General features: G+C 31.8%; 1 protein-coding gene and 1 long non-coding RNA gene across 2 annotated transcripts in view; both read right to left on the bottom strand.

Annotated features, from left to right (window-relative positions):
- The window catches only part of LOC127278228 (furin-like protease 1, isoforms 1/1-X/2), a 780,368-nt gene that overhangs the window by 498,320 nt on the left and 254,993 nt on the right, over positions 1-27,055 (bottom strand). The gene's annotated exons all lie outside the window — the stretch shown is intronic.
- Positions 25,365-26,929, bottom strand: LOC127278223 (uncharacterized). The gene is made up of 4 exons (XR_007842463.1): positions 26,760-26,929; positions 26,269-26,681; positions 25,939-26,182; positions 25,365-25,859 (listed from the first exon to the last, which is right to left on the bottom strand). It is a non-coding gene; the product is annotated as an uncharacterized LOC127278223 (long non-coding RNA).

Below are 27,055 nucleotides of genomic sequence, written 5' to 3'. Positions count from 1 at the left end.
AAAAAATTTGCTTCCTCGTGGAGAAAGCAAAATTTTATTGCCAAAATGTGAATTTTTGATTTTTTAACTTTCATTAATTCTTTAAATTTACTTCAAATGTATACTTTATATATATCGATCGATTCGTCTTGACGTAAGGAATACAATTATTTCATATATAAACTTCAATTTAAAAAATCACAAAATTTTATAGCCTAAATGTGAAATTTTGATTTTTTTACTTTCATTAATTCTTTAAATTTACCTTAAATGTATACTTTATAAATATCGATCGATTCGTCTTGACGTAAGGAAAACGATTTTATTATATATAACCTTAAATTTTTTCGATTAAAAAAAAAATTTTGGAAAAAAGACGATAAAATTTTTTTTTTGGGATAGTTTTCAAAATCCTTTGGTCAGATTTGAGATATTAATATGATAAATGAGCCTACCAAATTTTATCTAAATCCATTAAAACCTGTTAAAGTTATCTTCTAAACAAAAAAGGGATCCACACACACACACATACATACATCCGGACAATTGATCAGGATCTCATATAACATGTTTCTATAAAGAAAAAAATTTGTAAATTCAGATGTTCATTACATGAACATTTTGCTTCCTCTTTACGATCAGCAAAAAAATTTGCTTCTTCGTGGAGAAAGCAAAATTTTATTGCCAAAATGTGAATTTTTGATTTTTTAACTTTCATTAATTCTTTAAATTTACTTCAAATGTATACTTTATATATATCGATCGATTCGTCTTGACGTAAGGAATACAATTATTTCATATATAAACTTCAATTTAAAAAATCACAAAATTTTATAGCCTAAATGTGAAATTTTGATTTTTTTACTTTCATTAATTCTTTAAATTTACCTTAAATGTATACTTTATATATATCGATCGATTCGTCTTGACGTAAGGAAAACGATTTTATTATATATAACCTTAAATTTTTCTATTTAAAAATTTTTTCGATTAAAAAAAAAATTTTGGAAAAAAGACGATAAAATTTTTTTTTGGGATATTTTTCAAAATCCTTTGGTCAGATTTGAGATATTAATATGATAAATGAGCCTACCAAATTTTATCTAAATCCATTAAAACCTGTTAAAGTTATCTTCTAAACAAAAAAGGGATCCACACACACACACACACATACATACATCCGGACAATTGATCAGGATCTCATATAACATGTTTCTATAAAGAAAAAAATTTGTAAATTCATATGTTCATTACATGAACATTTTGCTTCCTCTTTACGATCAGCAAAAAAATTTGCTTCCTCGTGGAGAAAGCAAAATTTTATTGCCAAAATGTGAATTTTTGATTTTTTAACTTTCATTAATTCTTTAAATTTACTTCAAATGTATACTTTATATATATCGATCGATTCGTCTTGACGTAAGGAATACAATTATTTCATATATAAACTTCAATTTAAAAAATCACAAAATTTTATAGCCTAAATGTGAAATTTTGATTTTTTTACTTTCATTAATTCTTTAAATTTACCTTAAATGTATACTTTATATATATCGATCGATTCGTCTTGACGTAAGGAAAACGATTTTATTATATATAACCTTAAATTTTTCTATTTAAAAATTTTTTCGATTAAAAAAAAAATTTTGGAAAAAAGACGATAAAATTTTTTTTTTGTGATATTTTTCAAAATCCTTTGGTCAGATTTGAGATATTAATATGATAAATGAGCCTACCAAATTTTATCTAAATCCATTAAAACCTGTTAAAGTTATCTTCTAAACAAAAAAGGGATCCACACACACACACACATACATACATCCGGACAATTGATCAGGATCTCATATAACATGTTTCTATAAAGAAAAAAATTTGTTTCCGCCACTTTGAAAAGTTTTATAAATGAAAGAACTACAAAGCTTCCTCCACGAGGAAGCAAAACTTATTATTTTCGAAAAAATCATGAATTTTCTCCCAATAAAGAAGAAAATTTTATCTAAAGGGCTTTAAATGCAGTTTCAAGATGTCGGAAAAGTCACAGAATTTTCGTAGATATGAACAGAATATGTCACAAACAGTTAAAAAATAGTTAAATTTACCTCAAAATGGTTACTCAGGGGTTTTCGGGTAGGCTGATTACGAATCTGAAGTCAGTTTTTGAAAAATCAAAATGGCTTGACTTAGGGCAAAATTTCATTTTCATTATTATTTGACAAGTCATTTCCACCATCTACGGAATTAGCATCAGATTTACCAGAATCATGGATCTGGTAGGATCCGAAGAATAATCCGAGGAATAATGTCATCATAAATATCATTTTCATCATCAATGTTAAAAACAATTTTACTTGATTTAGATCTCTTTCTTCTTTTACGAGATAAAGGAAATTCAGCAGTATTCTGTGCATTATTGGAAGAAATATAAATATCTACCTTTTACTTCTCAAGATATACAAATACCTATATTTTACTGGTAAAAAAATATAAATACTGACCTTTTACAACAAAAGAAATAAACAATTGACAAAAAACAAGCAAATGACAATAATAAATACTAAGAAAATGACTGATTGAGTATGAAAATCGAAGTTATATGTTAGCTATAAATCAAATAAATTATTATTATACCTTACGACGCAAGTATTTCGCTGCTATAGAAAAACAAATGAACGAACGTAAGAACTCAAAGATTTGCTTCTAACAGTAGTAATAAACAGATAAACACGTTACCACTTCTATCGGATTCATAATCAGCGACCTCGAAACACCCGAGTAGTGAGTTTCAAGCGAATCCTAACGAGATTTTTTAAAAAAAGTAACGCAAGGAAAAAATTAACTATAATAATCTTGGTATTCATTCATTCATTCATTCATTCATTCCGTCCGGACCCCTGCTGGGTTTTCGGTGACAGAGAAATGAACAAGTTATGGAGAGAGAAAGATATATCTTTATTTTGCAAATGAGGGTTCGCTTGACCTGCAATCTTTTAAAGAGGATTAATTAATAACTCTGAGGACCCAGGTAATAATTTCTTTCTCCCTTTATCACGTGAAAAAACTATAAAGAAATTCTAAAACTGAATAGGTAACGCATACCTTTCTTTCTTACACCAAGGAATATAACATAAGTATTTCTTCGTTTAACATTGCGTTTCTCTATCTAGACGATTGAAAATGGCATAAGAACATCTTCGTCTAAAATCTTAATCTTCTTCCTTTTTGTTTTAAGAATAAAAATAAATATTCATATATCTGTATATATGTATATAGGGGAGAGTGACAAACAGTGGGACACTTTTTTTCAAAGACATATTAATATGTTAATTTTATATATTTTTGGACACTGTTTAAATTAAGCAATCGCAAGAAATTATTTAAATAAAAATTGATTGTAACATTTTAAAATATTTTAAATTATTGGATATTATACTTAAAAACATCAGTAAACGAAGTAACAATTACACTTTTTTTAAAACTGTCCTATTTATATAAAAATAGGAAAAGAACTAGGCGCAATTGCGCCTACATCTAGGGTTTCGTGGCGCTTTAAATTTTAATGTCAACTACTGGGACATGTCAACTATATGGACATGTCAACTATTGGGACATGTCAACTATTGGGACATGTCAACTATTGGGACATGTCAATTACTGAGACAGGTCAACTACTGGGACATGTCAATTATAGGGGCATGTTAACTAATGGGACATGTAATGTCCATTTATGTAATGTCCATTCAGTAAATGGAGATTTGGGATCTCTGGGGCCCCAAAATTTGAATTTGGGATCCGTGGTGACCCAAAATTCGAATTTGGAAGCTATATTTGCCCAAAATTTGAATTTAGGATCTGTGGTGCCCCAAAATTCGAATTTGGAAGCTATGTTTGCCCAAAATTCGAATTTGGGATCTGTGGTGCCCCAAAAGTTTAATTTGGGATCAGTGGGGCCCCAAAATTTGAATTTGGGATCTGTGGTGACCCAAAAGTTTAATTTGGGATCTGTGGGGCACCAAAATTTGAATTTGGGATCTGTGGTGCCCCAAAAGTTTAATTTGGGATCTGTGCCCTAAAATTTGATTTTGGGAGCTGTGGTGCCCCAAAATATACTACGGACAGACGGACGCCAAAGTGAAACTATAAGGCTTTCGGCCATGGGCCACGAAACCCTAAAAATCAGCATTGTATTTCAAGAAAAAATTTACTCCGTAACGTCAAAAAGAGTTTTTTTCAATTTTCTTTGTAAATAATGAATCAATGTGGCTAAAATTTTTGGAGATAGTGTGTTGTCATAAACATGCTTTACATTTAAATTTTGGTCGAGTTTCTTTAAGTAGTTTTTCAGAAAATTAAAGTGTCCTACTGTTTAAACTGTGCCACTGTTTATCACTCTTCCCTACCTGTATTAGAGCCCCAGAAAATTTTAATAAAAAAATTTAAAAATTATTACCTGGCCCCTCAGAATTAATCTTCATTAACAAAGGCTCTATTGTCCAAGGATTGGTAATGTTTGTGGTAATTGTTCTGAGGGTCTAATACTGGTATATATACATATTTTTTTTTATTTTGAAAACAGAAAAAAAGAAGAGTAAGATTTTTAGGCGAAGATATTCTTATGTTATTTTGAATCCTCTAGATAGAGAAATGCAATATTAAATGAAAATGTTTATATGTTATATTCCTTGATGTGAGAAAGAAAGATATACATTACCTCTTCAGTTTTTGCCTTTTATCTTTATATTTCCATGTGATAATACACGGAAAAAATTTCGAGACGTCAGACGTGCCGATGTCAATGTAAACCTACAGTACATTTCATTATGTACTCAGAGTTAATCTTCATTAACAAAGGTTCTATTGGCCAAGGGTTGGTACATCTTTATTTTTCTATATAATAAATGTGAAAAAAGAAATTATTAGCTGGGTCCTCTAGAGTTAATCCTCATTAACAAAGGTTCTATTGTCCAATGGCTGGTTTTTTGTGGTATTTTTTCCGGGGTTTTAATACAGTTATGAATACGTATATATGTTATTTATAATGAACTACTGATTACTCATATAAGAGTGTCCTTTTTGCACTTATTGGCTGATCAGTAGTTACTGATTCATAGTTACACATAGTTCTCTCATTCATTTGGATATATGGTAGTTTTATTGGATAAAAGGCAAAATTGGTTATATTGGATTAAAGTAAAAATTGGTTATATAGAATTAAAGGAAAAATTGGTTATATTTAGTAAAAGGTAAAATTAGTTGTATTGAATTAAAGGAAAAATTGGTTATATTTAATAAAAGGTAAAATTGGTTGTATTGAATTAAAGACAAAATTGGTTATATTTAATAAAAGGCAAAATTGGTTATATTACAGGGAGTGAGCAAAAGGGTTAAAGATATTTAGATTTTCATGAATCAAAAATAAAATTAAACGAAGTATACTATGGCCAACATAAAAGAGTATATTATTTTAAGTGATAAAGATTTAAAAATTATTGAAAATAGAAATAAATTGTTAAATTACATGCATATGTACAAATTTGAAGATTTATTAAGAAAAGATTCTTTTGTATGTACAAATGCTTGATTTTATTGTCCTAATTAGAGACGGTGATAATCATATTCAAATACTTTATAGTTTTTGAAGCTGTTGATCAACAACCTTTTGGTAGTGCTGAGTGTGGAGTATATGCAATAGCATTTGCAACATCTATATTATTTAACGTAATGCCAAACCGTGTAAATTATGAAACTGATAATAACAAAATGAGAAACAATTTTAAGTCAATGTTTGAAAATAATCGCTTAAATCATTTTCCGACAGTAAGAACGTCTCACAATAGGAATTCGATAATAGAGAATGATTAGAACCATCTTTTCATAAATTGAACACAGGAACATAAAAATTATATTTTTAGTAATTATATTCCCAGTAATAATATTAACAGAGTTCTATTAACACAAGATTTAAAAATTAAACATTCTCTAAATGACACTGGTGAAAAGAAAATAATTCGTACAACTGATAATAAGGTGAACAAAATTTCACCACATGAATATTTAAAAATGAAAAATTTTCTGAGTAAAGAAAATGATAAAAAGATAAATCGAGCAATTAAAGAGAAGGGAAGAAAAAGGAAGGCAAGGCGCGAAGTTTCATATGAGCAGAAAATAATAAGACAGGAGAATGAGAGATTGAGAAAACGTAATCGTAATAAATCAGAAATAAAATAGAAAGAGCGCAAAAAAAATTTGACATGCAAAAAAAGAAATTATCTATAAAAATTGAAGATGGAAAGAAAATACACAAGGATAAAAATTTGGCATGTAGGAAAAGAAAAATATCAATCGAAACTCAAGATGAAAAGAAAGTGCATCAAGAAAATAATTTGTCATGTAAGAAGAAGAAAGATGAAAGGAATGTGTGAAGAAAAGAATTTGACATGTAAAAACGATAATTGGAATAAAAAAAGTGCAGGAGTTGCAATAATGTCTTTTGAAGATTTAGATGAAAGTAAAGTTCCACAGAATTATTTAGGTTTAATAAATGTAGAATGTAAGTTTTGTAACGCGTTACATTTTTTGTGTGAAAGACCGTCCCATAGATACATCACGGAGGAATGTCCCCGTGAAGAGGATATTATGATATCGCCTAAATGTCACAAAAATATTCCCGGTTGATATCAGCTTGACATTCAAGCAATATACCGTGCTACTTGGGTGGTAGATCCAATATAAAGAATTTTTTTTTACCTTTCTAATATTAAATTTTTTTGAAAAAAAATGAATAAAAAATATGGTTAATGCACACTAGCAACGTAGTCGGCCGCTTGCGGACGACAAAGTTGCTAGTTAACTATAATAATCTTGGTATTCATTCATTCATTCATTCCGTCCGGACCCCTGCTGGGTTTTCGGTGACAGAGAAAAGAACAAGTTATGGAGAGAGAAAGATATATCTTTATTTTGCAAATGAGGGTTCGCTTGACCTGCAATCTTTTAAAGAGGATTAATTAATAACTCTGAGGACCCAGGTAATAATTTCTTTCTCCCTTTATCACGTGAAAAAACTATAAAGAAATTCTAAAACTGAATAGGTAACGCATACCTTTCTTTCTTACACCAAGGAATATAACATAAGTACTTCTTCGTTTAACATTGCGTTTCTCTATCTAGACGATTGAAAATGGCATAAGAACATCTTCGTCTAAAATCTTAATCTTCTTCCTTTTTGTTTTAAGAATAAAAATAAATATTCATATATCTGTATATATGTATATAGGGGAGAGTGACAAACAGTGGGACACTTTTTTTCAAAGACATATTAATATGTTAATTTTATATATTTTTGGACACTGTTTAAATTAAGCAATCGCAAGAAATTATTTAAATAAAAATTGATTGTAACATTTTAAAATATTTTAAATTATTGGATATTATACTCAAAAACATCAGTAAACGAAGTAACAATTACACTTTTTTTAAAACTGTCCTATTTATATAAAAAACAGCATTGTATTTCAAGAAAAAATTTACTCCGTAACGTCAAAAAGAGTTTTTTTCAATTTTCTTTGTAAATAATGAATCAATGTGGCTAAAATTTTTGGAGATAGTGTGTTGTCATAAACATGCTTTACATTTAAATTTTGGTCGAGTTTCTTTAAGTAGTTTTTCAGAAAATTAAAGTGTCCTACTGTTTAAACTGTGCCACTGTTTATCACTCTTCCCTACCTGTATTAGAGCCCCAGAAAATTTTAATAAAAAAATTTAAAAATTATTACCTGGCCCCTCAGAATTAATCTTCATTAACAAAGGCTCTATTGTCCAAGGATTGGTAATGTTTGTGGTAATTGTTCTGAGGGTCTAATACTGGTATATATACATATTTTTTTTTATTTTGAAAACAGAAAAAAAGAAGAGTAAGATTTTTAGGCGAAGATATTCTTATGTTATTTTGAATCCTCTAGATAGAGAAATGCAATATTAAATGAAAATGTTTATATGTTATATTCCTTGATGTGAGAAAGAAAGATATACATTACCTCTTCAGTTTTTGCCTTTTATCTTTATATTTCCATGTGATAATACACGGAAAAAATTTCGAGACGTCAGACGTGCCGATGTCAATGTAAACCTACAGTACATTTCATTATGTACTCAGAGTTAATCTTCATTAACAAAGGTTCTATTGGCCAAGGGTTGGTACATCTTTATTTTTCTATATAATAAATGTGAAAAAAGAAATTATTAGCTGGGTCCTCTAGAGTTAATCCTCATTAACAAAGGTTCTATTGTCCAATGGCTGGTTTTTTGTGGTATTTTTTCCGGGGTTTTAATACAGTTATGAATACGTATATATGTTATTTATAATGAACTACTGATTACTCATATAAGAGTGTCCTTTTTGCACTTATTGGCTGATCAGTAGTTACTGATTCATAGTTACACATAGTTCTCTCATTCATTTGGATATATGGTAGTTTTATTGGATAAAAGGCAAAATTGGTTATATTGGATTAAAGTAAAAATTGGTTATATAGAATTAAAGGAAAAATTGGTTATATTTAGTAAAAGGTAAAATTAGTTGTATTGAATTAAAGGAAAAATTGGTTATATTTAATAAAAGGTAAAATTGGTTGTATTGAATTAAAGACAAAATTGGTTATATTTAATAAAAGGCAAAATTGGTTATATTACAGGGAGTGAGCAAAAGGGTTAAAGATATTTAGATTTTCATGAATCAAAAATAAAATTAAACGAAGTATACTATGGCCAACATAAAAGAGTATATTATTTTAAGTGATAAAGATTTAAAAATTATTGAAAATAGAAATAAATTGTTAAATTACATGCATATGTACAAATTTGAAGATTTATTAAGAAAAGATTCTTTTGTATGTACAAATGCTTGATTTTATTGTCCTAATTAGAGACGGTGATAATCATATTCAAATACTTTATAGTTTTTGAAGCTGTTGATCAACAACCTTTTGGTAGTGCTGAGTGTGGAGTATATGCAATAGCATTTGCAACATCTATATTATTTAACAATGCCAAACCGTGTAAATTATGAAACTGATAATAACAAAATGAGAAACAATTTTAAGTCAATATTTGAAAATAATCGCTTAAATCATTTTCCGACAGTAAGAACGTCTCACAATAGGAATTCGATAATAGAGAATGATTAGAACCATCTTTTCATAAATTGAACACAGGAACATAAAAATTATATTTTTAGTAATTATATTCCCAGTAATAATATTAACAGAGTTCTATTAACACAAGATTTAAAAATTAAACATTCTCTAAATGACACTGGTGAAAAGAAAATAATTCGTACAACTGATAATCAGGTGAACAAAATTTCACCACATGAATATTTAAAAATGAAAAATTTTCTGAGTAAAGAAAATGATAAAAAGATAAATCGAGCAATTAAAGAGAAGGGAAGAAAAAGGAAGGCAAGGCGCGAAGTTTCATATGAGCAGAAAATAATAAGACAGGAGAATGAGAGATTGAGAAAACGTAATCGTAATAAATCAGAAATAAAATAGAAAGAGCGCAAAAAAAATTTGACATGCAAAAAAAGAAATTATCTATAAAAATTGAAGATGGAAAGAAAATACACAAGGATAAAAATTTGGCATGTAGGAAAAGAAAAATATCAATCGAAACTCAAGATGAAAAGAAAGTGCATCAAGAAAATAATTTGTCATGTAAGAAGAAGAAAGATGAAAGGAATGTGTGAAGAAAAGAATTTGACATGTAAAAACGATAACACAGCCCCACACAAAAAAAAAGTGTCATGTACTTTTGACCGGAATACCCTAACCCTATGTATTTTGACGCGCTGAACACGAATCCGAAGTCCGTTTTGCTCCATCACGTCAGCATTTTTTTCTAACCTCAAAAAACATGTCGGATTTTGAGAAGTAGGCGATTTTTTTAAAAATTGATGTATTAACTTCAAACTTGGTATCTGGGGGTTTTTTGTGTCGCTGATTACGAATCTGAAGTTAGATTTTCAAAATCGAAAATGGCGGATCCAATATGGCGGACGAATTTTGAAAAAAATTTTAGATTTACTTCAAACTTGGTATCTAGGGGTTTTTTGGGTCGCTGATTACGAATCTGATGTCAGTTTTCAAAAATTGGTAATGGCGTATCTAATGTGGCTGATAGGAGCCCATGTTGGATATGCCATTTTGAATTTTTGAAATCTGACATCAGATTCGTAATCAGTGACCCAAAAAACCCCCAGATACACTATTGCACATTAATTTTTGAAAAATTTTGTAAAATAATGTCCCCCTACCAAAAAAAAATTCAAGGGGTATTTCCCCCCCATAAATCAGCTTTTGGGGAAAATCAAAACATACGTGTCAAATTGTTTTCAAAAAACTACAAAACTGCCAAGTTTCAGAAAAATCGGCGTATGTCACTTCCCTAGTGTTACTTGTCAGCAACTTAGAAAACCTGTAGATACCAAATTTTATAATAATCTGACAATTTTTTAAAAATAATTCCTTAATATTGAATCGGACATATCGAATTTCGGAAATCTGACATCAGATTCGTAATCAGCGACCCAAAAAACTCCTAGATACCAAGTTTGAAGTAAATCTTAAAATTTTTTCAAAATTCGTCCGCCATATTGGATCTGCCATTTTTGATTTTGAAAATCTAACTTCAGATTCGTAATCAGCGACACAAAAAACCCCCAGATACCAAGTTTGAAGTTAATACATCAATTTTTAAAAAAATCGCCTACTTCTCAAAATCCGACATGTTTTTTGAGGTTAGAAAAAAATGCTGACGTGATGGAGCAAAACGGACTTCGGATTCGTGTTCAGCGCGTCAAAATACATAGGGTTAGGGTATTCCGGTCAAAAGTACATGACACTTTTTTTTTGTGGGGCTGTGTAATTGGAATAAAAAAAGTGCAGGAGTTGCAATAATGTCTTTTGAAGATTTAGATGAAAGTAAAGTTCCACAGAATTATTTAGGTTTAATAAATGTAGAATGTAAGTTTTGTAACGCGTTACATTTTTTGTGTGAAAGACCGTCCCATAGATACATCACGGAGGAATGTCCCCGTGAAGAGGACATTATGATATCGCCTAAATGTCACAAAAATATTCCCGGTTGATATCAGCTTGACATTCAAGCAATATACCGTGCTACTTGGGTGGTAGATCCAATATAAAGAATTTTTTTTTACATTTCTAATATTAAATTTTTTTGAAAAAAAATGAATAAAAAATATGGTTAATGCACACTAGCAACGTAGTCGGCCGCTTGCGGACGACAAAGTTGCTAGTTAACTATAATAATCTTTGAATTCATTCCTTCATTCTGTCCATTCCTTCATTCCGTCTATTCATTCATTCCGTCCGGACCCCTGCTGGGTTTTCGGTGACAGAGAAAAAGAACGAGTTATGGAGAGAGAAAGATATATCTTTATTTTGCAAATGAGGGTTCACTTGACCTGCAATCTTTTAAAGAGGATTAATTAATAACTCTGAGGACCCAGGTAATAATTTCTTTCTGTCTTTATCACGTGAAAAAAAAACTATAAAGAAAGTCTAAAACTAAATAGGTAACGCATACCTTTCTTTCTTACACCAAGGAATATAACATAAGTACTTCTTCGTTTAACATTGCGTTTCTCTATCTAGACAATTCAAAATGGCATAAGAATATCTTCGTCTAAAATCTTAATCTTTTTCCTTTTTGTTTTGAAAATAAAAATAAATATATATATATATATATATGTGTGCATACCTGTATTAGAGTCCCTGAAAATTTTAATAAAAAAAATTTAAAAATTATTACCTAAGTTCTCAGAGTTAATCCTTATCAACAAAGGTTCTATTGTCTAAGGGTATTTTTCCATGTAATAAATGGGAGAAAAGAAATTATTACCTGGGTCCTCAGAGTTAATTCTCATTGATTATTTAACAAAGGTTCTATTGTCCAAGGGTTGGATTTTTGTGGTAATTAATCCGGGGTTTTAATACAAGTGTATATAAATGTATATATGGTATCTGTAATGAACTACTGATTAATCATATAAGAGTGTCCTTTTGCACTTATTGGCTGATCAGTAGTTACTCATTCATAGTTCTCTCATTCTATTGGATATTGGTAGTTGTATTGGATAAAAGGCAAAATTTGTTATATTGAATTAAAGGCAAAATTGGTTATATTTAATAAATGGCAAAATTTGTTATATTGGAGAGAGTGAGCGAGAGGATTAAAGATATTTAGATTTTCATGAATCAAAAATAAAATTAAACGAAGTATACTATGGCCAACATAAAACAGTATGTTATTTTGAGTGATGAAGATTTAAAAATTGTTAAAAATAGAAATAAATTGTTAAATGACATGCATATGTACAAATTTGAAGATTTATTAAAAAAAGATTCCAATTCTTTTTTCAATATGCAAAGTACTTATACTTTTATAGCCTTAATGAGGGGTGTTTAAATGTGCATCAAATGAAATATTTAATTAGATTGTTCCCTTTTAAACCAACAGTAGTTTTTGTAGTTGTTGATCAACAACCTTTTGGTAGTGTTGAGTGTGGAGTATATGCAATAGCATTTGCAACATCTATATTTTTTAACGTAATGTCAAACAGCGTAAATTATGAAACTGATAATAACAGAATGAGAAACCATTTAAAGTCAATGTTTGAAAATAATCGCTTAAATCATTTTCCGTCAATAAGAACGTCTCACAATAGGAATTCGATAATAGAGAATGATTGGAACCGTCTTTTCATAAATCGAGCTCAGGAACTTAAAAATAATATTTTGAACCCTTGTTCTGTTTTAATACTTTTCCCAGAAATAATATTAACAGAGTTCTATTAACACAATATTTAGAAATTAAACATTCTCTAAATGACACTAGTGAAGAGAAAATAATTCGTACAACTAATAATAATATGAACAAAATTTCACCACTTGAATATTCAGAAATGAAGTATTTTCTGAGTGAAGAAATTGATAAAAAGATAATTCTAGGAATTAAAGAAAAGGGAAGCCAACGCGCGAAGTTACATATGAACAGAAAATAATTAGACAAGAGAATGGTAGATTGAGAAAACGTAATCGTAATGAAACAGAAACAGAAATACAAAAGAAAGAGCGCAAAAAAAATTTGACATGCAAAAAAAGAAATTATCTATAGAAACTAAAGATGAAAAGAAAATACACAAGGATAAAAATTTGACATGTAGGAAAGAAAAATATCAATGGAAACTCAAGATGAAAAGAAAGTGCGTCAAGAAAATAATTTGTCATGTAAGAAGAACAAATTTTCTACGGAAACGGAAGATGAAAAGAAAGTGCGTCAAGAAAAGAATTTGGCATGTGAAAACGATAATTGAAATAAAAAAGTGTAGGAGATGCAATAATGTCTTAAAGTTTTCAATGAAAGTAAGGTTCCACAGAATTATTTAGGTTTGATGAATGTAGAATGTAAGTTTTGTTATGCGTTACATTTTCTGTGTGAGAGACCGTCACATAGATTATTTAGTAGTTGCTGTCATAAGGGAAAAGTAAAGTTAAGCGCCCAAGTAGCACGGAATATTGGTTGAATATAACATTGATATCAAGTGGGAATATTCCTGTGACATTCAGGCGATATCATAATGTCTTCACGGGGACATTCCTCGGTGATATTCACGTGTGATTCGTATGATATTGAGGGAATATTCTCGTGAAATTTGTGTGATATTGAGTGAATTATTCCTCTGATATTGAGGGAATATTCCAGTGATATTAATAAGATAATTTATAAAATTCTAACAAAATTTCAATTTTTTTTCATTGATTTATTTGTTTAATTAAATATTCAAAATAAACAACATTTTAGAATTTTCTAAATTACAGGAATATTGTCTCAATATCATAGGGATATTCCCTTAATATCCCAGGAATATTTTCTTAATATTGCGTGAATTTCACGGGAATATTCCCTCAGTACCATACAAATATCACGCGAATTTCACAAGAATATCACCGTAGAATGTCCCCATGAAGCGGACATTATGATATCGCCTAAATGTCACAAAAATATTCCCGCTTGATATCACCTTGACATTCAAGCAATATTCCGTGCTCCTTCACGGTTGGCCTGAACTAAATTTTATTCAAACTTTCAGTAACTCTAAATTTTTTTGTTGATTCTGAATTTATATTTTTTTTAGCATTATTTTAAGACAAAAAAGAAAAAAATCGGCGGAGGACTTTTTGAAATATACCATTTTAAAAAAAAAAATTTTTTTACTAATAACTAAGTTACAGATTTATTTGAGTTGACTCGTTTTGTTTGTATTTTTTTTAAGCAGTCTAATAAATGTTAAGGTATTTAAAGGATAAGTAGGATTTCATAGCTGCAAAAGGTTTTTAATTTGACAAACAATGTACCGTTGACAAAAAAATATTTTATCGAACTAAATATTTGAAATATAATTTGTAATAAATCTGTAATAAAAATTACAATATTTTTTATACACATTTTAACGATTTATAAATGAAGTTAAATTTTAAAAATGTTTATGCAAAATATATAAACATGTAGCTTGAGATGTGCAGTGTGTCAGTATAATAGTTCGCACATCTGAAGCTACATGTTTATATATTTTGCATAAACATTTTTAAAATTTAACTTCATTTATAAATCTTTAAAATGTGTATAAAAAATATTGTAATTTTTATTACAGATTTATTACAAATTATATTTCAAATATTTAGTTCGATAAAATATTTTTTGTCAACGGTACATTGTTTGTCAAATTAAAAACCTTTTGCAGCTATGAAATCCTACTTATCCTTTAAATACCTTAACATTTATTAGACTGCTTAAAAAAAATACAAACAAAACGAGTCAACTCAAATAAATCTGTAACTTAGTTATTAGTAAAAAAATTTTTTTTTTTAAAATGGTATACTTCAAAAAGCCCTCAGCCGAATTTTTTCTTTTTTGTCTTAAAATAATGCTAAAAAAATATAAATTCAGAATCTACAAAAAAATTTAGAGTTACTGAAAGTTTGAATAAAATTTAGTTCAGGCCAACCGTGCCTTGGGTGGTAGATTTAATATGAAGAAATTTTTTTAAAATTTCTAATATTAAATTTTTTGAAAAAAAAGAAGTGAATAAAGATATGGTTAATGCACACGAGCAACGTAGTCGGCCGCTTGCGGACGACAAAGTTGCTAGTTTAATATATAAACTTTTTAAATTTCTTAACTTACGTTAATTTTTTAAAATTTACAATACTTAATTATACTATATTTTCATGAAAGATATTTGCTTTCATTGGTTTATTTCAGAAATAACTTTCAACTTTTTTTAGATTAGAAATAAATCGAATCTATACTAAATTTAAAAAAAACAACTTTATAGTATAATCCCAATGCTGGTAGATACAGTGAAAATTTTCAGATTTTAGTATTCGTGTTAAAAATTTGGTATTTAAAATAGGGGTCCCGTGTCCTTTTTGGAACTTGTTTCGAACTGGAGCGCGACAGGACCCGTCCCTAGCGCGGGGTTGCTGTTCCCTAATCGGGCGCGTCCCTAGGTGGTGGATAAGGGCACGCCTCCTAGATATAGGTGGTGCCGGCGAAATAAAATAACCGGCGCGAACCAAAAGCAGCATACACGGAGAACTTTCAAAAGAACAGAAAAGAAAGGAAAAGGGGTGAGATAGTGGACTGCTCGGGGACTGCTCCCCTCTGCGGCCGATCGGACTCTTGTCTGTTCTGCCGGCCCTTGCTCCTGCATCACAGAATAGGGGATGAGGATGGATCGCTTGGTTGTGCGGGTTAGAAACCTAGTGTCTTTGAAAATATTAAAGACGCTCGGTGCCCTAACGGAAAGCGATGACCAACGGACGGGCTGAAAACCCTGTCGCCTGAAGGTTCCAGCGACCTCACGAAAGAATGTCCGTTAAATCGGTCTTGCGGGATGGGGAAGATGGTCATCCAACTCCACTGAAATGAACTGCGAAACCCTCTGGCTGGTTAACCACCAGGTTTTGCGTTCTGCGGCCGATGGGATCGGTTCTTCGGGTAGACCGCTGTTAACCCCTTTGACAAAGTTACTCCACCCACACTTAAAATTTACACGCGCATGTAAGTGACACAAACACTACGGACCTCCGCGTACCCTGTCGTGGGACAGTACATTGCGGAGGTCTTTCAGACACATATATCACACACTTACATGCTAGGGGAAGGAACCCCGATAAAAAATACAAACCTTAGAAAAAAAATGGAATAACAAAATACTGAAAATAAAGTTACCTAGCAGGGGAAGTCGGAAGCCCCAGTGGCGGCGATGTCCCAGGGTGCGAAGCAGGCCCTGGAGCGTCGAAATCCAAAGACTGCTTTGGCTCATCGGTGGCTGACTTGGCCGATGAGTCATTAAATGCCTCAAGCGGGCTGCTTCACCGGAGGTCGATTGATGGCGTGCCATCCTTGGATTTCTGGAGAGGCAGTCCGAGGTTGTTGAGCACCTCGTCCAAGCACTAAAAATATTGCGGGATGGGATGCTCAAAAACAACTCCAAGGAGGTTAAGAACAGCGCCAAAGAGGCTTACCTCTATAGTGGGAGTCTTCGAGGCATCATAAAAGATGCAAAGGAGTAGGGAGCAGCGAGCTTCCTCCGAAAGATGGAGGAGGCTGACTCCCTCTCTTAAAAGAGAAATCGGAGTCACCAAAGGGTAAAGTCCCTGGCGACTCCGATTTCGGGAAAAGGAAAAAATAGGAATAGAACTAGGCGCAATTGCGCCTACATCTAGGGTTTCGTGGCGCTTTAAATTTTAATGTCAACTACTGGGACATGTCAACTATAGGGACATGTCAATTATGTTAATTATAGGGGCATGTTAACTAATGGGACATGTAATGTCCATTCGGGAAAATGTCCATTCAGTAAATAGACATTAGGGATCTGTGGGGCCCCAAAATTTGAATTTGGGAGCTATGGTGCCCCAAAATTTTAATTTGGGATCTGTGGTGCCCCAAAATTCGAATTTGGAAGCTATGTTTGCCCAAAATTTGAATTTGGGATCTGTGGTGCCCTAAAATTCGAATTTGGAAGCTATGTTTGCCCAAAATTCGAATTTGAGATCTGTGGTGCCTCAAAAGTTTAATTTGGGATCTGTGGGGCCCCAAAATTTGAATTTGGGATCTGTGGTGCCCCAAAAGTTTAATTTGGGATCTGTGGGCCCCCAAAATTTGAATTTGGGATCTGTGGTGCCCCAAAATTCGAATTTGGAAGCTATGTTTGCCCAAAATTCGAATTTGGGATCTGTGGTGCCTCAAAAGTTTAATTTGGGATCTGTGGGGCCCCAAAATTTTAATTTGGGATCTGTGGTGCCCCAAAAGTTTAATTTTGGATCTGTGGGCCCCCAAAATTTTAATTTGGGATCTGTGGTGCCCCAAAATTTTAATTTGGCATCTGTGCCCTAAAATTTGATTTGGAAGCTGTGGTGCCCCAAAATATACTACGGACAGACGGACGCCAAAGTGAAACTATAAGGCTTTCGGCCATGGGCCACGAAACCCTAAAAAACGAGATGCCTCGAAAACTTCCTCAGAGATAGGGGTAATGACGAAGGGCAAAACAGGCGAGTTGGCCGTAAAGGAAAACTCGCCTGTTGTCATAGCGACAAAGGAAAACAAATAGACTTCTTCCCAGGTCGATTCTGAGACCTGGAAAGAAGTCAAAAAGAAAAAGAAGAAGAAGAAAGAAAAAAGGACCACAGAAGAAGCCAGGGAGTCGTCAAGCATTAAAGCGGGACGACCCCCAGGTAAGAGGTCTAGAGGGACGGAGGCCATCAGGGTATCCGCAAATTACGGCCAGTCCTACGCGTTGGTCGGTAGAAATAGTAGACCTCGACGAGACCATCGTCGATGCAGAGGTGGTAGAGGCAGTCCGGGTAAAACTGGGCAAGCCAAACCTTGAGGTGCAATGCCAAGTCTCACTCGGTATGGTCACAACAAGATGGCGATTCTGCGACTCCCGGAAACGGAAGCAGAATACCTTCTTGCGACCGGAAGAGTGAAGATTGGCTGGGTCAACTGCAGAGTTAGTGCCAGGTTGGAAGTAGAGAGGTGCTATAGATGCCTCTGGTACGGCCACCTGGCCGGAGGATGCATTGGCCCCGACAGGAAAGCTGCTTGCTGGAGGTGTGGCAGTCCGGACTACCGGAAGACGGAATGCAAAGGCGAAGCCAAATGCATTACGTGTTCCGAAAGTGGAATGAAGGATTTGAAACACCTTCCAGCGAGCAGGGCTTGCCCAGTTTACTGGAAGTTGCTCCAGGACCTATAGTCCCGAGCTAAGATTTCTCCAGGTTAACCTCAGAAAAGGAAGAGTCGCGCAAGATCTCTTGATGCTACTTCTCTCCAAACGATCCCTTTAAAAAATTCGATGCCGAGATTCAAGCTCTTGAAGAAAGCGTTAGAGCTTTCGGCAGTGATGTCCGCATTGCGGGAGACTTCAATAGTAAGTCGCCGGAATGGGGAGAGAGCCGTCTAGACAGGAGAGGAACCTTGGTAGCGAATATGGTCAATCAAAGCTGCTTTAGGCTGCCCCTGTTTGGGTTTCGGCCCTAACAGCGGTTACACATGTATGCGAAGTCGTATAGTCGTTGCGAGCCCCGTATCCCCACTGCGCCATCTACTCAATGCACTCCCCTCCGTGACGTCAGAAGGGGAGTGTATTGAGTAGATGGCGCAGTGGGGATACGGGGCTCGCAACGACTGTACGACTTCGCATACATGTGGAACCACTGTAAAGTTCCACAGCATCTCTGACCGGCTCCTCGTGGTCCAGAGAGACCCGGCATGGAGAATTGTGTCAGCCTTCAGAACGGTGTCTACTTGCGCTGTTCTGGTACTCGCTGGATTACCGCCAATGGATTTATTGGCGATGGAAAGGAAGCAGATCTTCCATCTTAAGAAAGATTTGGCGGGTACTTCAGAGCATAGCGATAGACTCAAAGCGATAATACGCAGAGAGTCCAGAAGTAGACTCGTTCAGAAATGGCAGGAGAGATGGGATGGGGAGTCTAAAGGTAGGTGGACCTACCGCCTGATTCCCCTCCTCGCCACATGGTTAGATGGGAAACAAGGTGAAGTTGGCTACTACCTTACACAAGCGTTGTCAGGTCATGGTTCTTTCAGACAGTATTTTTATCGATTTAAAATAGAAGCAGAAGCGAGATGTGTGTATTGCAACGGTTCGGGTGTCGACGAAGCAATACACACTGACGACGCGGAGCACACGCTCTTTTTCTGCGGGCACTGGCGTGAACTCAGGCAAGCCATGTTCTTGGCTGTGGGCACTGAAGTCACATCCGAGAACATGGTTTCTATCATGTTGCAGAGCGCGGACTCTTGGAGAAGAGTAGAATCCTTCATTACAACTGTAATGAGGACGAAGGAGGATGACAGGAGGAGGTTAATACGGAGAAATTCTGCTGCTCGGCTGGGTGCACGCGCGGGACGGGGGAGACCTTAACTGGCTCTCCTTCTTCTGGCGCTGGCACTCAGTTAAGGATTTAGGACCGAGAGCAACGTTAAGGAGATTTCCACTGGCGATGTATAAAGCTTAATAGCAGTTCCGCCAGTGGAGTTAAAGTCTCAAAAAGGGTGTGGTTTTTAGTGGGTCGACCAGAACAAGAGCGGTCATCCCCACATAACCTGAGAGTACGGGCTCCAGGTATCTGACATGGAAGTAGACCTCCAGGGTTATGCAGATTTTCCACTTCCCTCGTAAAAAAAAAATTTTTAAATAGGGGTTATTTTGGTTAAAAAATCATACAAAAATAAAAAATCATTTCTGGAAAAAATCTGAATTTTAAAAATCGAGAAAAAAAAATTTCTGATATCTGTTTCTGTGCAAAAGGGTTTATATCTTACATGAGGGTTATCTTTTCTTACATCTAGGGATAGTTTTGGATTATATCTATTTGGAGGCATACAAATTTGATCTGGAACAATGCTATATTTTAAGCGAGTCCTTCCCGCGTGAAAATTGTTAATATGGGTAAAACATGTGTAATGTGGTAGAGAATGGGGAGTCGTGTTTCACCTTAATTTTTTTATTATGGCAATTAATATAACAAATTTCAACTATTGGCATATTCTTTTCACGTTAAGGGGGGGGTATAGTTAATTCGGTGAAAATAATGCATACTTTTAAGAATTTTTTTTGGCGATACAAAGAAAGTTAATATATTTATTAAATTTTTATATAATAGTACAACATTTGAACAGTATTTCACCAAATTTTCATTGCAAAATATTGCAAATTGAGCGAGTAAGAGCAAATCTCCTCAGGCGCTTGCAAAAAAAGTTACTTTACGGTGTACACTCTAACTCGCAACAGAATCATCCAAAACAAAAAAACCAAGATGCATTAGTCAAAGGAGATGTTTCTCGAGGTAACCCTGGGAGCTTTTTTTGTTTTTTAAAAAATTACTCATTTTACAATAACAAATTCGTCGATTTTTTATAGAAAAAATCGGTTTTTTGGCCTTTATGTGTTACGAAAAATCGAAAAATGAAAAAAAAAAAAATCCTCCGAGCGTTACCTCGAGAAACATCTCCTTTGACTAATGCATCTTGGTTTTTTTGTTTTAGATGATTCTGTTGCGAGTTAGAGTGTACACCGTAAAATAACTTTTTTTGCAAGCGCCTGAGGAGATTTGCTCTTACTCGCTCAATTCGCAATATTTTGCAATGAAAATTTGGTGAAATACTGTTCAAATGTTGTACTATTATATAAAAATTTAATAAATATATTAACTTTCTTTGTATCGCCAAAAAAAATTCTTAAAAGTATGCATTATTTTCACCGAATTAACTATACCCCCCCCTTAAGAACTAACTTTTTAAATGGAATTCCACTAATTTTTTTAACATATATGTATCACTTACAAAATATGACATAACTATTACACCGTCCGACAAAATTCAACTTTTTTTTTCACACACGAAAAAATCAATGATTTTCAGAAACTAGGACCAAAAAAAAGATACCCGTGTCTGGCCGTTTTGCTAGATCAGGTCATTTTTTGCTTTTAGGGGTAAAAACAACCCTTAAATGAAAGGTGATAGGAAATCTTGTACAAATAAATAATTTTTTATGACACCTGGTATCTCGGGATTTTCCGGGTCGCTGATTACGAATCTGATGTCAGATATTCAAAATGGCGGATCCAATATGGCGGTCGAAATTTAGAAAAATTCACCAATTCATTTGAAAGTTGTTTCTTAGGGGTTTTTGGGGTCGCTGATTACGAATATGATGTCAGATTTTCAAAATTCAAAATGACGAATCCAATATGGTGGTCGAATCTTTAAATCGTAAAAATAAGAGTCTAAAATTTACACAAACGTAATACAAGAGTTGTTATGAAATGCTTCTATTAATTTTATTTTAGTGCATTATATTTGTTTAATAAATTTTGATTATAACCTTTTTAATTTATTAATTCTAATAGAAACTTAATTTATTAAAAATCACTTAAAATAAAAATTTTAAAATGTTGGCTTGCAAATTTTAACAAAAAATTAATCGAACATTTAAATTTTCCAAATTATTTTTCAGATTTGTGATCGTCACCTTTATTAGATTTGGCGTTTTTATTATTCTTATCTGACATCATTTTCGTACTCAGAGACGCCGAAAGGACTTAGATACGAAGTTTTATAAAAAATTAACAATTTTTATAAATTTCAACCGTTATATTGAGTGTGCCATATTGAATTTTAAAAATCTACAATCAGATTCGTACTCAGCGACCCCAAAAAGCCAGAGATACGAAGTTTTATAAAAAACTAATAACATTTAAAAATTTCGACTACCATATTCGATCCGCCATTTTGAATTTTGAAAATACGACATCGAATTCGTTATCAGCGACCCCAAAAACCTTTAAGTAACAAGTTTCAAGTGAATTCGATGAACTTTTATAAATTTCGACCGCCATATTGAATCTGCCATTTTGAATTTTAAAAATCTGACTTCAGATTCGTACTCAGCGACCCCAAAAACCCCTAGATACCAAGTTTTACAAAAAATAATAAATATTTATAAATTTCGACCGCCATATTCGATCCGCCATTTTGCATTTTCAAAATCTGACATCATATTCGTTATCAGCGACCCCAAAACCCCTAAGTAACAACTTTCAAATAAATTGGTGAATTTTTATAAATTTCGATCGCCATATTGGATCCGCCATTTTGAATTTTGAAAATATAACATCAGATTCGTAATCAGCGACCCGGAAAACCCCGAGATACAAGGTTTCATAAAAAATTATTAATTTGTACAAGATTTCCTATCACCTTTCATTTAAGGGTTGTTTTTACCCCTAAAAGCAAAAAATGACCTGAACTAGCAAAACGGCCAGACACGGGTATCTTATATATCAAGTCCTTATATATCAAGTAGCAGAAAAATTCACAACTTGTGAGAAACGCTTGTGAAGTGAATAAATAATTTATTTTACTTTTATAATTTTATTATTGACTCTTAATGGAATAAAATATATTTAGGTCAATTAATTATGGTTTAGAAATTAAAAATTTCATTCAAGTTTTTAATTTAAAATAAAAAAACTATAACAAAAATATTTATTTAAAAAAACAGAATAAAAATAAAGTTAAAAATTATTTAGCAGAAGAAATAGTAATTTATTTTATATTGTAATAAATAACTAAATAGACTACAAATTATATTGAAATTTATAGAATAACAGATTTTTTGATGTGATGAAGACAATCATAAAAGGAAAGTTTTAAAATAAATTATTTTAAATTTTCAAATAAACAATAATCAACTAATAATAATAAAATATATAAAATATTTAATATTAAATGAAAATACTTATTATGAAATCCCATTTTTTAATAAGGAATAAATAAAAAAGTTTAATTTGCCATCATATTTTTTTTTTTTTTTATTATTTTATAATAATACAATAATGTGAAAAATCACATCCAATTTTTTTGAAAATATTAATGTCCGTCGCGCAATTTGTGAAGTGTAGTAATTTTACTATTTATCATTTCTGAAGATGATAATACATGCCAAGAAAAATTGCTTTTATGATATATTTTAAAAGCTTGAAAATGATCAATAAAAAACATTCATTTAAACGCTGAGTAACAACTTGAAAGTTATTGTTTTCATTTACAATAAAAATATAAATTTCAAAGAATTTCGGACCTTCCTCTTTAAATAGTACAATAACATTATCTCTAGTTATTTTTTTATCATATAAGTTTACCGACTCAGTAACACCCAAAGTATTCGAAGATGGAGTCCATATTAAATGATAAAATTCATTAATATTTGGTAACATTTCCGAAATTACATTTTTGACATTTTTAATATTCTTGGAAATGATTCGTCACACAGTAGACGATAATTGAGCATTAATTGATGCTTGAAGGCGGTTCCAGAATAGGTGCAACAGACAAGTACAAGTGCAAGTCAAAATGCAAATCCCATGAATGCAAGAGAGATAAATAGACTACCTTTCTCTCTTGCACTCATGGGATTTGCATTTGGACTTGCACTTGTACTTGGCTTTTGCACCTATTCTGGAACCGCCTTTAAAGCGATGGTGCGACAAACATTGACTATACTAATAGCAACATGCGATGTTACTTTACCCACATGATGTGTTTCGTCTAGACGCATACAATTAACTTTACAAAGTGGACCTATGTTAATCATTACTTCACAATAATGTTGTAAAAAATGGTGCTTCGGTCTTAATTTCCCTGGAAATAATTCGTTATGCAAACTCAAATACTCTGTAATTAGAGTATTTAAAAGCATTGGAGTTTGAACATGAATAATTGGACTCACAACAATTTCAACAATACTTTTTAGCATTTTTAGCAAATTATAACAGTCAGTTTCTAGGGGCATTGAATGACCAATGATGAGGCACACATTTCTAATCAATGATCTATTGCCTTAAAGGTAGAATTGATATCCTCAAATTTTGTAAGACAAAATCTACAAAAAAAGTTGAGCGAAAACATTCATTAAGTCCGAATAAGGTTTGAATACCTAAATTATCTCCTCTTATGAGTGCTAATACAAGAAAAATTGGTATGGGATGAGTAATTGTTATTCCTTTTGTTTGCATCAAATTAATTTCATCGACGGCCTTAGAAAAAACTATTTTGTTTATAAATAATGAACGATTACGTGTATTAAATAACATGAACAGGAAAATATTTTCGAGTTTTGATTGATATTCTGGGCGTAGGATAGATAAGAGACCATAAAAAGCACCACAATTTCCTTTATCTTTGTGACTACCTAAGGAGTTATTCGTCTCATAGTCATTAAAAAACAGATCAAAAAGAATAACAATTTTATCCCCATAGTTAGCAATCCTTTTTTTCCAATACGGCCCTTGTATGTTATTTGTCATAGTTTCTTCGTTTTTTAGAAGTGTTCCTCGATATTCCATAATTTTGTCACAAACAAAAGGTAACTCCAAAAGTTTTTTAAAAACTTTAGACAGCGGGGTAAATTTAGCTACAATAGGTACATATTTTATAATTTTTACACCATTTTTCTCTTTAATTTGTTCTTTTTCCTTTAAAATAAAACTTTCCGGCATTATAAAAGTGTCTGAATTTTTGAATTGAGCAAAACGTTGTGCTTCGGTTTTAAATTTTGAGAAGGATTTGAAAATTTATCTACAATGTTGTCAATGTTCGATAAAGCATCCGAGCTATTCGGAAAAGTAGCTAACATATTGTGAATTTCATTTTTTATAACATTTACTGATGATTGCATTAAATCAGACGTATTTTGTATAATTTCATTAACTCTTTTTCTCGTAAGATCTGGACACTTATGTAATTTTGCAACAAAAAGTAATTGCTCCTTACTTACATTTGAGTAGAATAATGGTTTTTTTTTAACTGGGTTGTTTCAGATAGAAATCCAAGTCGTCCTTAGAATCGGAAATGCCATCATCTTCATTAGAGTTATTAATTTCCATTAAAATTTTATCTACTGATGATGCTGACGATGTCTCATTATCAATTGATTTTTCTGAATTTATTTGCAATTCTTCTTGTATTATAGTAGAAACTATTTCATAAGCATTCTTTGGAGCATGATTAGTTTTTCTGTGTTTATTATATTATTTTAATAACTTGAAATTTCTGTTACAAATTGCTTCTGAACATTTAAATGATTTGACTGAACTATAAACTAGTTCGATATGTTTTAAAAGCGATTCATTGCTTTAATATTCTAAATCACAAGCGAAACATTTCATTTTGGCTGACTTTTTTGTTTAAAATTTAACAGCGTATAAACAAAAATTTTTAACAAAAACAATATTTGGTTTTAATCCAGCAAAGATTTAAATAAATTATTTTTTCCCGTTTATAACTAGTAAAATTAAAAATTATCTAAATTTTTTACATAAATTTGATTGTGTTTTTTCGAGATCTAAACAGAATTTAAAATTTTTTTTCTCCTTGTAAAACGCGACTGTGTGTAGAAAGCCTTTCTCCAGAAACTATTGCAATTAGAGGTTGAAGTTTTAAATTTCTAGACTTCAATGAATTCCTGAGTTCAGTCAATTTAGTCTCTAGTTCCGTTGTATTCTAAAAAATTATTCTATCAAAATTATTTGAATCTTTAAATTAACTGCTTACTTCAACATGCAGAAGATAGCCACTTCTTTTTTCAAAAACACTTAATCTTCGAAATTCTAAAACATTCAGTGATTGATAGTCATTACTTTTCCTCTTGTCTGACGTTGTAATGTAATGCAATAAATGGTAAATAATAACATCTTGTTTCTCTAAAAAAGTGAAAAAGTCGTACTACAATTATTTGAGATTTAAATTTTTTATAACTAATTTGTTAGTACAAAGTATTACGAATTAAAATAGTTCTGTCATGTGGATGTAACATAATTGTCTCTTGCGTTAAGTGGATCCCTCAGTTTTAATGACATTATATACCACACGATAATCCTGTGATGACTCTTAAAAGTGCTGCATCTTCAATAGTTGTTGATTTTACTGTTTGTAATTTATTAATCAAGTATCCTCTAATTTTTTGCCACTTTTGAAAAAGCTTTGACGAAGTATTTTCGTTGCCTTTGTTAAAATCCAATTTAATCTGTAAATATAATAAATATATCTTACTTGCATAATTTGATAGTATATAAATTTAATATTAGTATGATTTAGCTTATCAATACTAACCTAAAACAATATTTTGTGATTGAATTGCGGTTTCTTTTTTTTTTACTTCCAATAAGAATACCTGACACTCGCATCAAACTTTGTGCATAATGATGAGCATACAAATTCCCTCCAGCATCTAAATGATTTCCTTGTTCACAAGAAAATGGAACATAATATGTGGAAGCTGATTCTCCATCAAATAGCGTTTTAATTTCTAAAGATAATTCTGTAAACCGCGATTTTGAAATGCTCCAGGACTCCAATTTTTCTCCACGTTTCAAGTTTTTTAAAACCTCATTTTTTTCTCTGCGAATAATCAAATCAACCAAAGCTTTACGAGTTTTTGAAATTAATAATTTTCCATTTTGTTGATAGGAAATTAATATTTCCTTTCCCTCTTCATTATTATTGTTCAAAAATGTTGACAAGGTCTAAAAAAAATAACCGAATTGCACTTTGAAATTAATTATTAAATTAATATAAAAGTAATACAAATAGGCTATATTTACCTCCTTATAATCTTTTGAATTAGCTGCTGCAGTTATCTGAGTATAACACAATATACAATATTAAATTTAATAAAAAGAAAAGTATAAAACATTAATAACACAAATTTTCATTATTAAATAAATATTATAAGTTGGACTTCAATTAAAAATACCTAATTTGAATCTGTAGGTTTTTGATTCACCTGATTATTTTCATTTACTATAGATGGGGACAAAGTTGTTTTGGAAAAATGAACAACTAAAAGAAATAATACACTTCAGATATAAATTTAATATTTGCAAAAACATTGTTATAT

This window comes from Leptopilina boulardi, unplaced genomic scaffold (assembly GCF_019393585.1).
Source record: "Leptopilina boulardi isolate dan_hultmark-lab unplaced genomic scaffold, ZJU_Lbou_2.1 LbouV2_2, whole genome shotgun sequence".
Lineage (NCBI taxonomy): Eukaryota > Metazoa > Arthropoda > Insecta > Hymenoptera > Figitidae > Leptopilina > Leptopilina boulardi.
This window is presented reverse-complemented; position numbering and strand designations above follow the sequence as displayed.